The sequence below is a fragment of the Eucyclogobius newberryi genome, unplaced genomic scaffold (genome assembly GCF_026437365.1).
Source record: "Eucyclogobius newberryi isolate DKJ021-1_F unplaced genomic scaffold, fEucNew1.0.hap1 SCAF_6, whole genome shotgun sequence".
NCBI lineage: Eukaryota > Metazoa > Chordata > Actinopteri > Gobiiformes > Gobiidae > Eucyclogobius > Eucyclogobius newberryi.
The window spans coordinates 12560220-12576026 of record NW_027316278.1 but is presented as its reverse complement, the minus strand read 5'-3'; the positions used below and the strand labels follow the sequence as shown (position 1 = coordinate 12576026).

At 41.9% G+C, this 15807-nt stretch overlaps 1 protein-coding gene across 1 annotated transcript in view; it reads left to right on the top strand.

Annotated features, from left to right (window-relative positions):
• The first annotated feature begins 3911 nt into the window (after window positions 1–3911).
• Window positions 3912–15807, top strand: part of ap3m2 (adaptor related protein complex 3 subunit mu 2) — a 259737-nt gene continuing 247841 nt past the window's right edge. The window contains exon 1 of the mRNA XM_072432798.1: window positions 3912–3915. The gene's annotated coding sequence lies outside the window, so the exon portion shown is untranslated. The remainder of the gene's footprint in view (window positions 3916–15807) is intronic.

Genomic DNA, 15807 nt, shown 5'->3' with positions numbered 1-15807 from the left:
CGTCTTATGAAAAGAAGTCAATTCTCACTTTCTGCCAATAGAGTTAAAAAAACTTTGACGACACAACTGTTCGCGTCAGGAGGATAGTTTTGTGCAGCTCTGGGGATGAATGTGCACTTAATTTGTCCAAAAATGATCCGATATTAGGAACATAGTTGTTTAAGATACTACAAATAGGCAGTGGTAGAAGGTACTGCATTTAGTATCTGTACTTTCTACTTCACTACATTTTTGAACTGGACTGGGAAAAAAGTACTTTCTGTCTGGTTTGAGGAGTTGCTTTTTTGTGTTGACATCCTGCCGTAAGGTTTTGAGTTCAAGTCTTGGCTATGAACAAACAAAAGTTTACAAAAAGTCTAGAAAATTGTTTCTTTATTAAGAGTACCACAGTTCCTTCTTTTACGTTTTACTCTAAAAGTACTATTTTAACCATGTTTTTGCTCCTGTAACTGTACTTTACAACAATAAATCGAATTTGAATTGCGATTACCGTTTGTCATATCTAATTGTTTATTGTATGCTTGGGTTTTTTATCGAGAGCTAATCTTCATTCAGTAAAAACATGAGGTTTGGAGCAGAGATTTGACATTTTGGAGGAATAAATGCGACTATTTTTGTGTTAAATGGCAACGATGTAGACGTCTGTCTGGTCTTTGTTAATGGAATTAATAGTGAAGGACGTTCTGATTTCGTTTTAGAAAAGATAAAATTGAATCGAAACTCGAGATTGATCAATACGATTGATTTGCTGTTGTTTTCCCAGCTCCATCTGCAAGTCCAATGAGAAACACGAGTGTAAGTGAATGTCCTTACTTGTTTAAAATGGCAATTCAACAAAATATTTTAAGATTTACTGAGGAAATTAGGTTTGGGCCACAAATATCAACATTTTTTTATAGAATCTAGTTAACAATTTGTGAACGGTGAAGCTTTCTGTTTCTTCTAGGACTTGACATTTCACATTATTTCGTAGACACAGATTAACAACCATTTCACACATCTTCACTCTGTACATTTAGTGACATTTCCCCCGCGTTATAAGATCCACAGTCGGATTATCCAGCTCAAGTTCACTTAACATAAATCGTAACGTGCTGAATCCAGTTCTCGGCACCGTGATACCGTTTAAACAAGGCTAAATCCCATTATATCTGGGGAAACGTACAGGAGTCTGACACTAATAGACTGGAGGCCATGTCCCAGATGTTAATGTCTTCATTGAGGGACGCCTTCCTTTTGTGGCGCACACAATAGACTCCACATCCTGACAAGCTCCGTCCGGTCCTCCCCCATCCTCCTCCTACAATTAAACCTACACACGTCCCGTCACAGACAGACCGGGCACTGTCCTCAAGGCTGCTGCGTGCGACTTCACAATATGAGCGGTCGCACAATCACGGGACGACTTGTATTGTTGAGGCAGTTGTACCAGCAGAAATGAAGGTTTTAATATCAGTGATTTATTACAGAGGCGCGTACGTGTCAACAGAGGAGTGTAATGCTAGTTGCGGCACTTTAATGAGATGTGTTTAACTGAATATTGAGGCGCTTTACTTTATAAACAGTGTAAAACGTCATCTTTTTGCCATGACAACAGACGAGGAATCAAAGCATCAGGACTTCTTATTCTTAATTCTCGACTAATTACCGGTACTTTGGGGGATTTTACAGGATTTATAATGACAACAGCAGAAAGGAGAAGGCATAGAGCGGACTGATGTGTGAATTTAATCTGCCGTTTCACTGATAAATACAGTGTTTAGTCGTTTTTTGTGTGTGTTTGATTATGTGATCTTCTGTAGTGTCGTGGTCTCGTCAGTGCACTTTGCTACGGAGATATTTAGTCGTTTTTTGTACCGTTTTAGTTAACTAATTGATGTCCGGAGCAGGTCTTTAGTCGAACAAGAACTTCTTCAGTCGTCTACAGCCTTAATGTTCTTCATATAGAAACAGACACTTTGATTCTGATGGACATGTCTTCTGTAAAATGATGTTAACGCGATCCATTGTTGGCAAAAAAAATCCGAATTCCTTTTCAAACCACATCATTTGTTGAGAAAGTTCAAGTAACTACAATCGTGACAACATTTAACTAAAGGATTTGTGTTGGTCTGTCAAAAGTTAGCTTGTTAGCTCGTGGAATTACAAGTGTTTTCCCATTGACTGAGGAAACTATAGTGTTGTCTCGCTGTTGTTTCTACTACCATGAATATATAAAGAAACTACGCTGTTAAATAAAATAGCAGTTTAAAGATTAAATATAGCCAAGAAGTTGTTTATACTTGGAAGGTTGTAAAAAAGAATTGCCTGCGTCGTCATAGTCTCAGCAGAATCTCTAGCCATGCACTTTTGCACCTTTGCACTTTTGCACACGCCGCACTTTCACTAAAGGGGCCATAGCTAAATGTTTATCTCATTCCAACCACAAACTGTTGACTCCTATCACAGACTAAGACTATATATTTTAAAAATGCATGTTATGAATGTATTAATTCTATATTCAAACCTCTATGTCCAGTAAAGGTGGGCAATAAATCGACATTTAGAAAAGAGACATTCAAAATCTGAATATTGAGTAAACATAAACAATTCTGCAAAAAGTGCTGATTGAGAGTAAAAAACAAAACAAAGTTATGTTGTAAAAGTTCATTGCAGAACCATTAATCCCTGTGCCAGTCAGACCTTGCCTGCTCAGCTTTTAAAATCTACACCATAAGCGGTGCAGTGCATTACGCCCTACAGCAGAAGCAGAACAGACTGGACTGGAACGGACTGGGACGCACTAAATCGCAATGTCTTAGGGTTCATGTCTCAGGGTCTCAGGGTCCTAGGTCTCAACACTGATGGAAATAAACTGAGTTAGCTCTCCAGCTCTTCTTTCAACTCACAGGGTACTTTCATTTATTCCAAAACAGGTATAAGATGATATTTCACTTGTGTCTGATTGTAAATTTACACATTATTACACATTATTTTGTATAAATATCGCCCATCTTTACGTCCAAGGACCACCTTTGCACCTCTTTGGTTTAGGGGACCCTGCAAGCCGCGCCCCCTGACCAGCATCCCATAAACTATCTGCTCCGATGTTCACCCTCATGTGTTATAAGTGCGAGCTAACATTACATCACGGTGCCGCGGCCTCTCCAGATGCGCTCCCATGTTTGTGTTTGTTTGTCGCTCCAGTGTCACATGCTCCACATCAATGCAACATCTCATCTCTAATGTCCCACAGCTCCGTGCTCGCCTCACTCCTGTGATAACCGGATGACTTGTGCTTGCGTAACCGCGCCGGCATTCGCAAACACAAACACACGCCGGACATTGAAAGGGAGAATATGGTGCTGAATGTATTTATGATGGTGGCGCGCAGAGAAATGGCATATAGCCTTTGCAGCTGATGTGCCAATGTCCCGGTGGATGTGTTGATTGTGCCCGATGCGTTTTTCAGCAACAACAAGAGCCCTTTCATCGCAGCAGGCGACAGAGCTCTTATTTCATGCTTTATCATGCTTCCTTGTTCATTTTTAAATATCTCGTTCTGAGGCAGATTAGCATTTGTTTTTCCCCTTTTTGAAATGCACTATATGCGGTCTCGCCTTCTGCCAAGTGCGAGGAGAGAATTGCTCTGTCGGATTTTGTTTGAGTCTAGACTACAATGTATATTTGCCTGTATAAGAAATTAAGCATGGCAAACCGTCAGCTAACAAACAGTGATGGCAATGTTGGAACTGTAACTAATTCATAAAGAAAGATTCCGGTCAAAACAGGTCTAAAACTGCCAGTTCTTTACCAGCAAAGAACCAGAACTGAACCAGGTCTGAAGACAGGACCAGGCTTTTAGATAAGATTTGAAAACACCCAGTCCAAATAATTTTGTCCGGGTGTACGGGGGCCGACTAGGTGAAAAAACGAGTTGCTTCGGCATTCTCCGGACCACGGCTCGGCAGCCAAACAGAGCCAAGCACACACATTTCGTCAACCAATCAGCGCCCAGCATGCACATTTCACTTGTAAATAGTAAACTGTAATGGCAGACTGTTGTCAAATGCTTCTCGGCCCGATTTAATGATAATATTCATTTTTTTCCAAGATTTATTAATAAAATGGCCGTCCCTGCTCTCGAAATTGCCCGTCCACATTTTAAAATACCCCATCCAAAATACGGGAACACGGGTCTCTATCTAAAAGCCTGGAGAGGACAATAGGAAGAGGACCAGTCTAATGTAACTTAAAATATTCACTCAATAACTAAATCTAAGCCAAAATGGGTGTAGTGTCTTGCCCAAGGAACGACACACACCGCAAGCAAAACCGGCTCGCAACTAAACGCAACTCAGCACTGCCAAAGTGTCCTAACTAGCCGTCGCCACCAGCTGCTCGTTCACCACGGGTTGAGAAGCGCTGGTGTGTAGACTGGGGGGTTCAGGGCAGGTCAGATGTGACTCTCGACTGTTCACAGATGGGACGGCTTGTGTGCTTTGGGACGAGCGTGTGTGTCTGCTGGAGGGGAACAGCAGGAGGCAGCGCTCGGACCGCCCCGTGTTTGGAGAAGGGAGAGAAAGAGAGCCGTGTTTACAGGAACACCAGGCTGAGCGGGTCAACGTGATATGAAACAGCTGTTCGATGGACGATTCAAAGCGGCGGACCAAATGACACCCCGGCAAACGTCGTAGTTAAGGCTGCGAGATTCATCGAAATTTAATCGAAATCGCAACGTGAATGGACACATAATCATCATTTCCTCCACAAAACAACAAAATATACCATCTTATTCTTTTTACAAACTCTGTTGTTGGACTTTGGATGCGTTTAGAATGTGAACTTTGAAGGCAGAATCACAAAAATGTGATATTTTTGACAAATCATGCAGCCCTAGTCACAGTATTCATTAATGAGGTTTATTGTTCTCAAATCAAGTTATAATAGATCAAGTTAGCATGATTTAGGCCTGGGTTTGACTTAGTTCTAGTTAGCTCTTTAGAATTGGCTTTATAATTGCTTTTTTTAAAAGAGATAAAATAGTTAATAATCAATAATCAACATACCGGTAATTAAAGTACCGGTATGTTGTCATGGTGTGCGTTCTCTCTTTTACACATCATCAAAATTGGGATCAAACGGTCTTAACCTGGAACAAAACCTGGACTATACAAGGACTAAACTGGGACTTGAACAGGATCAAACCAACTGTATATCAGGACTAAACTGGCCTTAAACCAGGACCAGACCAAGACCAGGGTGAACGTACTTTCTAAAATCTCTATTAGACCTGCTTGTTCCTTCTATGTCAGATTTGGTTTGGTTTCGTTTACACTTTTTAGTTTTAGTTCAAAGCGTGAAAGTTACTGTTTGGGAGAGGTGTTGACTGCATGTGTCGTAAATGGGGATATTTGTGGCTTGACGTGTGCTTTTAGTTGAGGACTGACGGTGTGAAATGTAAAGAAGTCTGTTAAATCTGAGGCTGCCTCGTCGGTAGAGAATAACCAAACACATCCTCGAGACAAGTGTGAGTCGCGGGGATCCATTGGTGTCAGGCATTAGCCATCACTCAACATGTGTCACTCAAAGGTTTTTCCTGCTGTCAAAAACGGGTTTTGTTTTGTCCGCGAAGAATACACGATGGAAACAAGGCAGTGGAGAAAGAAAATGATACTGGACTAAACTCAAAACAATTGACATGGATTTTAAATATTCATACAATATTATATAGCTTCAATTTTAAATGAATTAATATAATAATCTAGTTTTTCAGCTGCTAGTCACCATTTACATGCCAATAAATATTAAATTGACTTTATTTTTATTGCAGAAAAGTAATGTAATGACATTATCCGGTTGAATATATTTGAAACTTTCTTTGAATCACGAATGAGGGAATATTTTATCATTACTTTTTTCTCATGATCAGAACATTACATTACATTATTGCAGAGACTCGGTGGAACTTCTCAAAAAGGATTATTGAATTAAATATAGAGTAAAAAAGACTATGGTAAAATTATCCAACTATATGTGCAACACTGTATTCATAGTTTGTACGCTGGAGCCCGCTGTCACATGTCTATCTGCATAAAGAGATTACATTGCAAAATCCCTCGGCACACTCTCTATTTTGCCATAAATATGCAGATTCTCCAGACGTCCAAACTGTCATTACCAGTCGCTGGGTGAAATTGCCGTAGTGTGCAGAGGAGCGCTCCCTCTCCTCTTCTTTTCCGCGGCCTGTTGACAAGTTGCCGTCAGCCCGTGGGATATAGATCCAGTGGCTGTTGGCAGCGGCTGTGATTGCAGTTGTTCCGCTTTAGCTGGAGTGCGCCCGGCCCTCCCTTTGAGCTCATTCTCACCGCTCCGCTATCTCGGCCCTGCTCGGCCCCCGTCTGCCTCGCTCGTCTGATTCCACTCCGTTCAAGTTGTGTAAAGAGGTTGTTTTTGCATTGGCAGTTAGCTCTCATACTTCTCAGGTTCAACTGAACAGATTACCGTATTTTCCAGAGTATAAGTAGCACCAGCCAAAAAATGCATAATAGAGAAGAAAAAAACATATATAAGTTGCACTGGAGTATGAAATGCGGTTGCAAGTGTGAAAATAACAAATAATATCACACTATAAGTCGCTCCAGAGTATAAGTATATAAGTATAAGTCGCCCCCCGGCCAAAACTATGAAAAAAGGTGCCGGAAAATACAGTATTCAGTCATGTATACATCATTTCTATGTGGGCAAATTTCAGGGTTTATAGATAATATTCAAATATCATTAGATACATATTTTTCAGGTGCTTAGGACTGAACTATAACATATAGTTTGCTCATTGTAAATCGCAGCTGAGCAATAGAAATAGGACCATGGACTTCCCGTTCAAAATTGCTCCGCCTCTTCATAATGACATTTTACTCCATTGTTTGTGTTTGAAAAGTGGCTACATGACATTTAAGAGCCCATGTGGGCGGGGATAGGGCGTAGGTGAAAACTCGATGCAGTATTATTCAAATAATGCAGGAATCAATCCAAAAGTGAACTAATGATGAGGGAACACGGTTGGAACCAGGTTAAACGTTCATTTATGCCATAATTATATTGAATATGAAGAGAAAAGTGTCAAAAAACAGCAAAAATATTTGATCAAAAGAACAGACATTTGTGGTGCAATAACCCAAACACGCCTTTTAACATTCAAGACATTTACAGACACGTTTTGATTGCAAATATATGACGCAGTTATTATTATCAGTAAAATAAAAGATTGAGATAGCAGGTTTGTCGATATTGCCCGCCCCTAGCATCGAGTGGGGGAGTGGTTTCATCATGTGGGAGGGAGCTTGGGATTGGAGTGTCAGCAACCTCAAAGCACAACCTCATCCATCACTCCAAATCAATTCAGCCTAATTCAACTTACTGGCTTTATTTGAAACATGCCAACATGCGTCGGGATACAGAGCCGAGCGAGCGGTGATGAATATTTGTCACACTTCATAAAAGATGCAGCCGTCCTCGGGGGGGGAAATAAGCCCAGGGAGAACGGGAAGCACTTTTCCAGTAAACTTTTTTCCGCCAACTGTTGGAAAATCCAATCTGGTGCACGCGGCTGGTCCTGGAGCAGTTATCATGAGCCAATACGGTTGGCCACACCGGCTCCTTCACACTCAAGCGACCATTTCTCAAGTTTGGATTATCAAATGTTTACAGACTGACCTGTAATTTCCAACTCCCTCTGAGTCCATTTTTAACTTTACACCTGGTTTATACATTTGGAAGTTTTCTTTAGACACCTTAATGCTGATTTAGTCCTGGTTAAATCCTGGGTTAGCCCTTATTTAGTGGCATAGATTCACTCTGGGTTAGTCCTGGTTTAGTGCTTCGTTTTACATGGTTTTGTCCTGGTTTTGTCCCATGTGCTTTTGTTTTAGATTTTGGTTCGCTCCTTATCCTTGTTATGTTAAAATCTATGTTTTTCTCTAGTCCATCTCCTGTTTTAGCTTGGGGAAGTCCTGATTTAGTCCTATTTTATACAGTTCCTAGTTTAGCCATGTTGCAGCCCTTGTTGGGTTGTGTTCTTCTTGTTACGACTTGTTTAAATGTGGTTTAGGGCTTTTTGGACCGGTTGTAATCAAATATTTTCATGCTGACCGGTAATTTCCTCTTCTCTTGCTGATCAATGCGAAGTGTCAGAATGCGGCAACGAGAAGCGGCCCGAGCGTAATCACTGTTGGCTAAAACAAACAAATAAACAGATGGAGACCACCATAATCCATTGCTCTCACCATTATATAAAGGTTTGGAGCTTTTCTCTTCACCATATCAGTCCGGCCATTCACTCAAAGACACAGAGCGGCGTTGGATTGTTTTGGAGCTGTTGCCTTTTGCCAAATGTGTGTATCCCTTCACTATTAGCCATCTGCCGCCCACTCCCCCCCAAAACTGGCCCTGGTGACCAACAATCGATGAGAGAGAACTGTCTGTGGACTGAGGAAGGTTAAACGGCTCTTCTTCCAACATGACCTGGAAGGACTTACAATGTCAAAGATTAAGAGCTACTTTCTTTATTATCCCCATAGAAAAGTTTGCTCTGGATTTGACCCATCCTTACAATACGTGGGGCAAACTGTCAGAACTTTCAGTAACCTTAGTATCATTGAATTATTGGTGGGTGGCGTCATTGGCGTTTCAGGCTTGTGTTCACGCAGGCTTTTAGATAGAGACCCGTCTTCCCGTATTTTGGACGGGGTATTTTGAAATGTGGACGGGCATTTTCGAGTGCAGGGACGGAGTCATTTTATTAATAAATCTTAGAAAAAAACGGAATATTAACATTAAATCGGGCCGGGAAGCATTTGACAATAGTCTGCCATTACAGTTTACTATTTACAAGTGAAAATTTGCATGCTGCGCGCTGATTGGTAAAAATTTTAGTGCTTGGCTCTAATTGGCCGCTGAGCCTACTCGTTTTTTCGCCTAGTCGACCCCAGGACAAAATGATTTGGACGGGATGTTTTCAAATCCTATCTAAAAGCCTGGTTTTCAGCATTGAGATACATCTTGCAGCCCTTTTTCTTTGTATATAAGGCTGTGTTCTGTACACATTAGACTCTTTGCTGACTTCTTGAACACTTGAACATTTGATGTGTTGTATAAAACATGATGTTACTTCTACAGTATTCCAATTGATATTCTTTTGAGCATAGCAGAATTCAGTGCGGCATCCTTGATAACCCTTGTAGAAGTTCTGTGGATAGAAATAGTTTTTCAATAAAAAGTTGTATTTTGTGGTATTTAAATGTCTGCTCTCCAGTATATTTTCAACTTGGTAATCTTCTTCCCTCAATCTTTCTGACTCAGAGGGAGAGATGGGCTATTTGATGTAATTTCCGCCCCGACAAGCAGCTGGACTCATTTTTCCTTGTTTGCCCGTTTCCTGGGTCTTCGAGTGTTGGTAGGAGCTGTATCGGGGATAGATGGTATTCTGAGCCAAAAGCCTTGACATTGAGCCAAGTGTGTTTGGGGGCCACGCTGCAGGTATTTAGCATGTTGCTGGAGGCCCCTGGCTGCCTGTTTGTGCTCATGTTTGTTAGCTCAGCAGATGTTTTGTGGCTCACTCGTCCGCTCTGTGTTGTGTAGCGTGCAAATCTGAATGCTTTTGTTACTGCGGGGTTGGTGACACGTCAAAGGTGGGTCGGGCCAGGTCTGCAGAGGTTTCCATTGTTTGCTTTAGCTGTCAGTGTGTTTGTCAAATTTGAAAAGCCATGCATATTCAGCGATTGCATATTCAGCAACAATAACTTTGGCTTTATGCGAATGTGAGGGCGATAACGGAGCAACAGTGCCCGGCTCCTGGACTCTCCTTTGGGGTATAATTCAAGCCCTTCGCCTCCTCATCCGGTGCTAACCAGAGCATGCCAGTTTGTTTTTATGACAGCCTTTTTGGGCATTGTTCTGGCCCACTGGAGCTCGACCTCCCTACCGTGGGACCGGCCGTTAGCGGGCAGGAAGTGCCGGGAGTGCGCAGCTTGAACACACACATATACAGTACAGCACACAACGCCCCGCCCCTCCCCCCCATCAGCTCTTACTCACACTAACTTTGGGAGGACTATAAAAAGTTGCCCCGTGGCCCGAGGGTTTGCGAGGTGCAGCGGATCCAGGAAGGAGCTGGACTGGACTAATGGCCCGCGTACAGGAGAGGGCCGGGCTTATCGGCACTGGGGCCCCACACGGCTCGGCCCAAGAGCGCACTTTTTTGTAACGCAGCCTATTTCCTGCTGTTTGTCTTGCATTAACACAGCTGGTAAGGAAATCAAAGCTAGCTGTTAGCTCCTGTTAAAGGAAAATACAGACGTTTACACAAGGTGGCACTACTAATTGGAAATGTACCTCCAGCGCACTGGTCTTTCTCACCAAATCCCAGACAAACACATCGTATTTGGAATTGGTAATACTCTTCAACATAGAAATCAATGGCACACTCAATCGTCTCTCTTTTTAAATGAGCTTCTGTTTAATTCAAATTCCACAGAGCGTTTTTGGCAACTGTGACGAGGAACAAAATGAGACTCCTTTGAACAGAACAAGCAGGATATTTCCATTTATCGGCAAATGTCAGCAGGATTTGCGCAAAATAATTTCAAAAGTTGAGAGATAAAATCCCTCAGCTTGGCCCCCGTACCAACTCGACCGATTTTGCCGCTGTGAAGACTCCAGCGTGAGTCGACACATCTTGTTCTGCAGCCAGAGAGGAACTGCTGTAGCGCTCGCAAATGCACCAGAACCTGTCAGCGCTCTGCCAGGTCGCATAAAAAGATTTGTTAAACAGGGTCCCTTTCTGCCGCAAATGAAAGCCAAACACAAACGGAGCTGTTCGGAAGCCCACGGATCTTAAACCTGCTGTTGTTGTCAGCGCCACCTCGCCTCCTACTTGTTTTGCTTTGCATATTACCCGCTGAAGATGAAATGAGCTCCCGGGGATAAGAGCAACTTGATGTGTAATAATGAATGTAAATGAGATTTCAGAGAAAAGATGGAAAGTGCATTATGTGGACGCTAGACAATGGCTCAATGGTAAGACTTACATAGGATTACATGTTGCGTTGACCTTTACGTTGTTGTTCCTAAGCTGGGCGTGTGTTGTGTTATGATGGAGACAATGTAGATAGGATTAACCTTTGGGATGCATGGAGTTCTGTGGTTGGAAGAATATATTGCTTGGATTTGTGTACGTTGCATATGGAAATTTATTCTTGAAATATGCAGTGCTTGTTGTGATATTAAAGTCTATCGGTCATTTAGATTTATCCTTTTCATGCCAAGTGTTCTTCCTGGAAAGCAACCAAACAACATTGGTTAGTGCTCCCCGGTGGCAAAATGTTATAGAAAGTTGCACAAAAACTCACAAATACCCAATGATGAGTAGATCAAACTTACTAATAAATGGCAGCACGGTGGCTCAGGGGCTAGTACAATTAATCACTTTTATATTGAGATTCTGCCATTTCTTTGTCAATAATCTGCTTGGGTCTCTGTTAGGAAAATTATGTGGTTTTGGGCAGAGTTCAGACTTTGGAGGAGGACATTTGGTTGTTTCAAATGGGTTAATTGGCAATAATAAAAGTCTGTATTGTTTATGTGTATTTGTTTTAGTATATATATATATCAACCAGCCTTAGTTTTTCACCAAGTACTGGTTTTCCCATTACTCAGAATATGCATTATATAATAGAAGTAGTCCTTAGCCTGACTAAGCCTAGCTGACGCTCTGGGGATTGAAGCCCGGGCGCATTGACAGATGGATCAAATGCAGATGACAAATTTCCCTACGGTGACAGTAAAGTACAGCTTAATTACCTTAGAGAGCCTGAACCTGATATTTTTGCATGTAATAAAGTAAAATCTGTCTTGCCCCAAAACAGATGTATTGCTAAAGTGTCTATTCGGGTGAAAATGACACCAAAGTGCTTTCTCTGCATCTAAATAGAGAGTGTTTGAGTTATACCTCCAATAGACAACCTCTCACAATTCAATATACTAAGCTACAAAGGTTTCATTATTTTTGCATCTGATTGATAAATTCAACACAAATTATTTAAATGAATGGTGAAGAATTTAAAAACTCACTTTGTTCTGCCTGGAAAGGGCTCAAACTGGCACGAAAAGATGTACCTTCTGCACCAACACTCTTTACGTACTGTATGCTTCTTCCACACAGTTCTCTTAGGCCTTCTTGCGCTTTTCTGCTGACCCAGATATGCCAGCTCCAAATTTAACCGCACGGATGTCTGGTTATGAAGCTAATACATCACCTACAAGTACCCCGTATGAGCCCAAAACTAAAACCCTCACTGTAATGCACTATGACACGACTGTTGGTGGCTCATTGTTGCTGCATGTTGATAGTGTGCGCACTTGGGACAAAATGGTTTGGCCCTTGTCTGGCCCCCGTCCTGCTGCAGACTGACCTATGACCCTCTGGCCTGTCTTCCCTGCCCCTCCCCCCTGCTCCTCTCTCCTTCATCCCAGCACGCTTCAGTGTTTGAACAGCAGGGCAGACATGAAGGCGGGGGGCGCGAGAGATGCTCCACGGGATAAGGCCAAAGCGATGTGACAGGGGCCAGATAAAGGCACCGGAGAAGATAGATAGGGGCTTGCCAGGTTGGGAAGAAGAGAAAGCAAAAGGCAAGATGGTTGTTTATGGGATGCCAGGTTCGGGCAGCTCTTCACAGCGAGAGCCAGAGATAGTGGAAAACGAGGGAAGACGCCAGGGCGCCCAGGCAAGAGCGCTGAGAAACCAAGATAAGGGACCACTAGCAGGCAACAATTACACCATCAAATTCCACCTATTTCGATCTTTCTCACCTCGCTGACTTGAACAGAGCAAGTATTTCGTCTGCAAACCTTGTGGCTTTGTAGCTGAAGTCTTTCTCTAAACATTGAAGGATTTGAGTTCAAGAAAGGTAAAGAAAAGAATCAACTATAAATGTAAGCGCAGCAGCCGAAACTCGAAACGCCTTGACACGCTAACGTTCAATGCAGAACAATAGGACTCAATAGGAACAATAGGCCTCAAGTAAATAACTTTTTCTTGCACGAAATCTCAGAAACCGAACAACGCCGGTGGCTGTGTAATGGCCACATGTTTGTCCTTTAAAGTTTTTCTTTTGGTTTGTTTTTTTTAGATGTTGCTGAGTGTCGAGCAGCCGCTGGCATTTAGGTTTTTTAAATTACCGGGACAAAACGCTGGGCCCGTAACCCATGGAAACACACATACGCCTGCAATGCCTTTTTGGATTCCCCAGCTTTTTGGAGCTTTATCCGTGGAGCCAACAGGAACAGCTGCTGGATATTTTTGTTGATGTTTTGATAACTTTTAATATCTAATCAGAATCTCTAACCAATTGACGTTAGTGAGACAGAACGCAGCTAATTTAAATAGCTTTATCTGCGCGGATTAGTAGCTGTAGTATTTGATTCCGTGGGCGCTAAAAACAATTAGATGTAGACAGCACACAGCGACCTTATTGTGACCCTAACAGCTGCTTTTACACTATATACTGTGGCAAGAAAAAATGGGTTCAGCCCCTTTAAATGCAATTAACACACTATACTTGTGCCATATGGAACCATTTATCCTTGTTATTTTTTCATACTTTTGGGGGGAAATCTTTTAAGGAACACCAGTGAAGAGAGAAACGCAAACTTAACGCTTTTATTATGATTTTTGCGCCTGAGGTTAGAACAGTCTTGGTGAGCACTTAGATGAACCCCGCCCTTATGCCTCAGCACACACAAAAAAGAGAAAGAAATCAATAAAAAACAAAACGAAAATGCCAGACTTAATGGAAATAGACATGGGGGGAGACAGGAGGGTGCTGATGTCCCCCACCAGCCCTATTACACAAAGGACTTTCTGTCCACACCACTGCTGAGATCGTTTTTCGTGCTGAAGTGTGGACGGATCAGCGGGATGCTCCATAGACAGATGTATAGACTCCTGCTAGAGACAGAACAAAAACAAAGGCAGTTGCTATCGTAAATCCAGCTGCCCTGTTTTATAACTGTATTAGCTGTTGAAAATGTGTCATGTTTGTCGCGATGCACTGATCTTGACTTGCCTGTTTTTTCTATGCAAGATGCTGTTCAATCCTCATGCAGGCTTAGGACCGGCACAAAGCATCCCAATTCCACTACTGTGCTCTCAGAATATTAAAGGGGACATATCATGTTTTTTTCACTGATCTATAACAAAAGTAGGTCATAGTGATATTTCACCGTGACAAGCAGCAGTTTTGTTCTTTACTGGTGTTTGTTTTTGAAAAGGGGCTTTGTGATATTTTAGATCCCGCATGTATCACTCTGAATCTACGTTTTTCAATCTCATCCATGGTAAGTACAGGGATGTGGGTGGGGATAGGGGCTTCGAGAAAACAGGAATTTTCTGAGTACTCCAGACTCAGTTGCAGGACAATGCAAGATTGCTAATATAATAATAAATCAATCAAAATCAAACTTTGAGTAAACTAGTGATGAGGAAACACTGTTCTCAGCAAAGCTCATCATTGATTTTTCATAATATGTGCCCTTTAATACACACATGATGCAATTATGCTACACAATTCAATTCTGTGAGTGACATTTGAGGACTTTTCACCTTTCAGAAAATGGTCACAATGTTCCATCAATATGAAACCCATGAATATTAGCGCTAACTTTAATGGCAGCACTGTTTTGAAACAACATTGCGTCATTCGAAATGATGAAAAAAGCATTTGACTCTTAAAAACTGCCGGGATGTATGATCAAGGGCAAAATTGAGTCCCTTAAGTTGAGAACACTTGCAGCGATGGCAGTAGAAAAACAAAGTGTGTGTGTGTGTGTGTCGGTTGAAGTCTTAAATCAAGTTGCCTCTTTAAAATTCATTGGCGTTGGTCCACTCCCCGGTCCGTCCTGGCTCTTATATCTCTCGCTCTGCCCCAACTGCTCTGATTTGTGTAGCAGGATTAAATTCCTCAAATTTGTCTTTCACTCCCGGTGGGACACGGCCACGCTTTTTAATTAATTGATTTTCAAATGAAGTTAGCGGCCGTGCTTGGTGTGTGAGCGGAGACTCTGGGCGGGGCATTGTGCGCCAGTGTCTATTGTTCAATATCTTTCAATGTGCTGATGACAAGTCTGATTCATTGGGCGTCTTCATCAGGCCAGGGTGATTCAGAAATTCATTTTGAGATAACTTCATGTCTGATAGATGTACAAAGTCAGACTTGGGATTCAGACTGACACGCCGTTGTAATTTATACGCATCAAAACAACTATTTGGACATTGTTTTGTGGCAGTAATAGCGAAAAACAGAGAGCACTACAAAGACCATGATTCTTTGCTACATTTCAGTGCAGAAAACATGAAGAAATAACAGTGATTACGAATGTTTAAATCTGAATTCTTTGGACTAAGACAGAAATTATCGCATATTTACAATGCTGCATGGCAATAAATATCGTATCGTGATAATATCGTTCTGTGGGATTTGCGTATCGTTACATCCCTATTTGTTGGAATCAAACATATACATATACAGTACATTTATGAACACTTCGCTCCGTCCTAGTTGGAAATGTTAACCACTCTGCCACTCCCAGTATTAGATTAACTAACACAATAAAAGCCCACTGGACCACTGAATTTGGAATTATAATTGATGAACTTTCCCTTTGAAACCACTCTGCCACTCCTAGTATTTGACTCACAAACTAAATATACTGTATGAAGGAGTGGGGCGATATTGCCACACATAAATGTCTCAATACTGTGTTAAAACATCT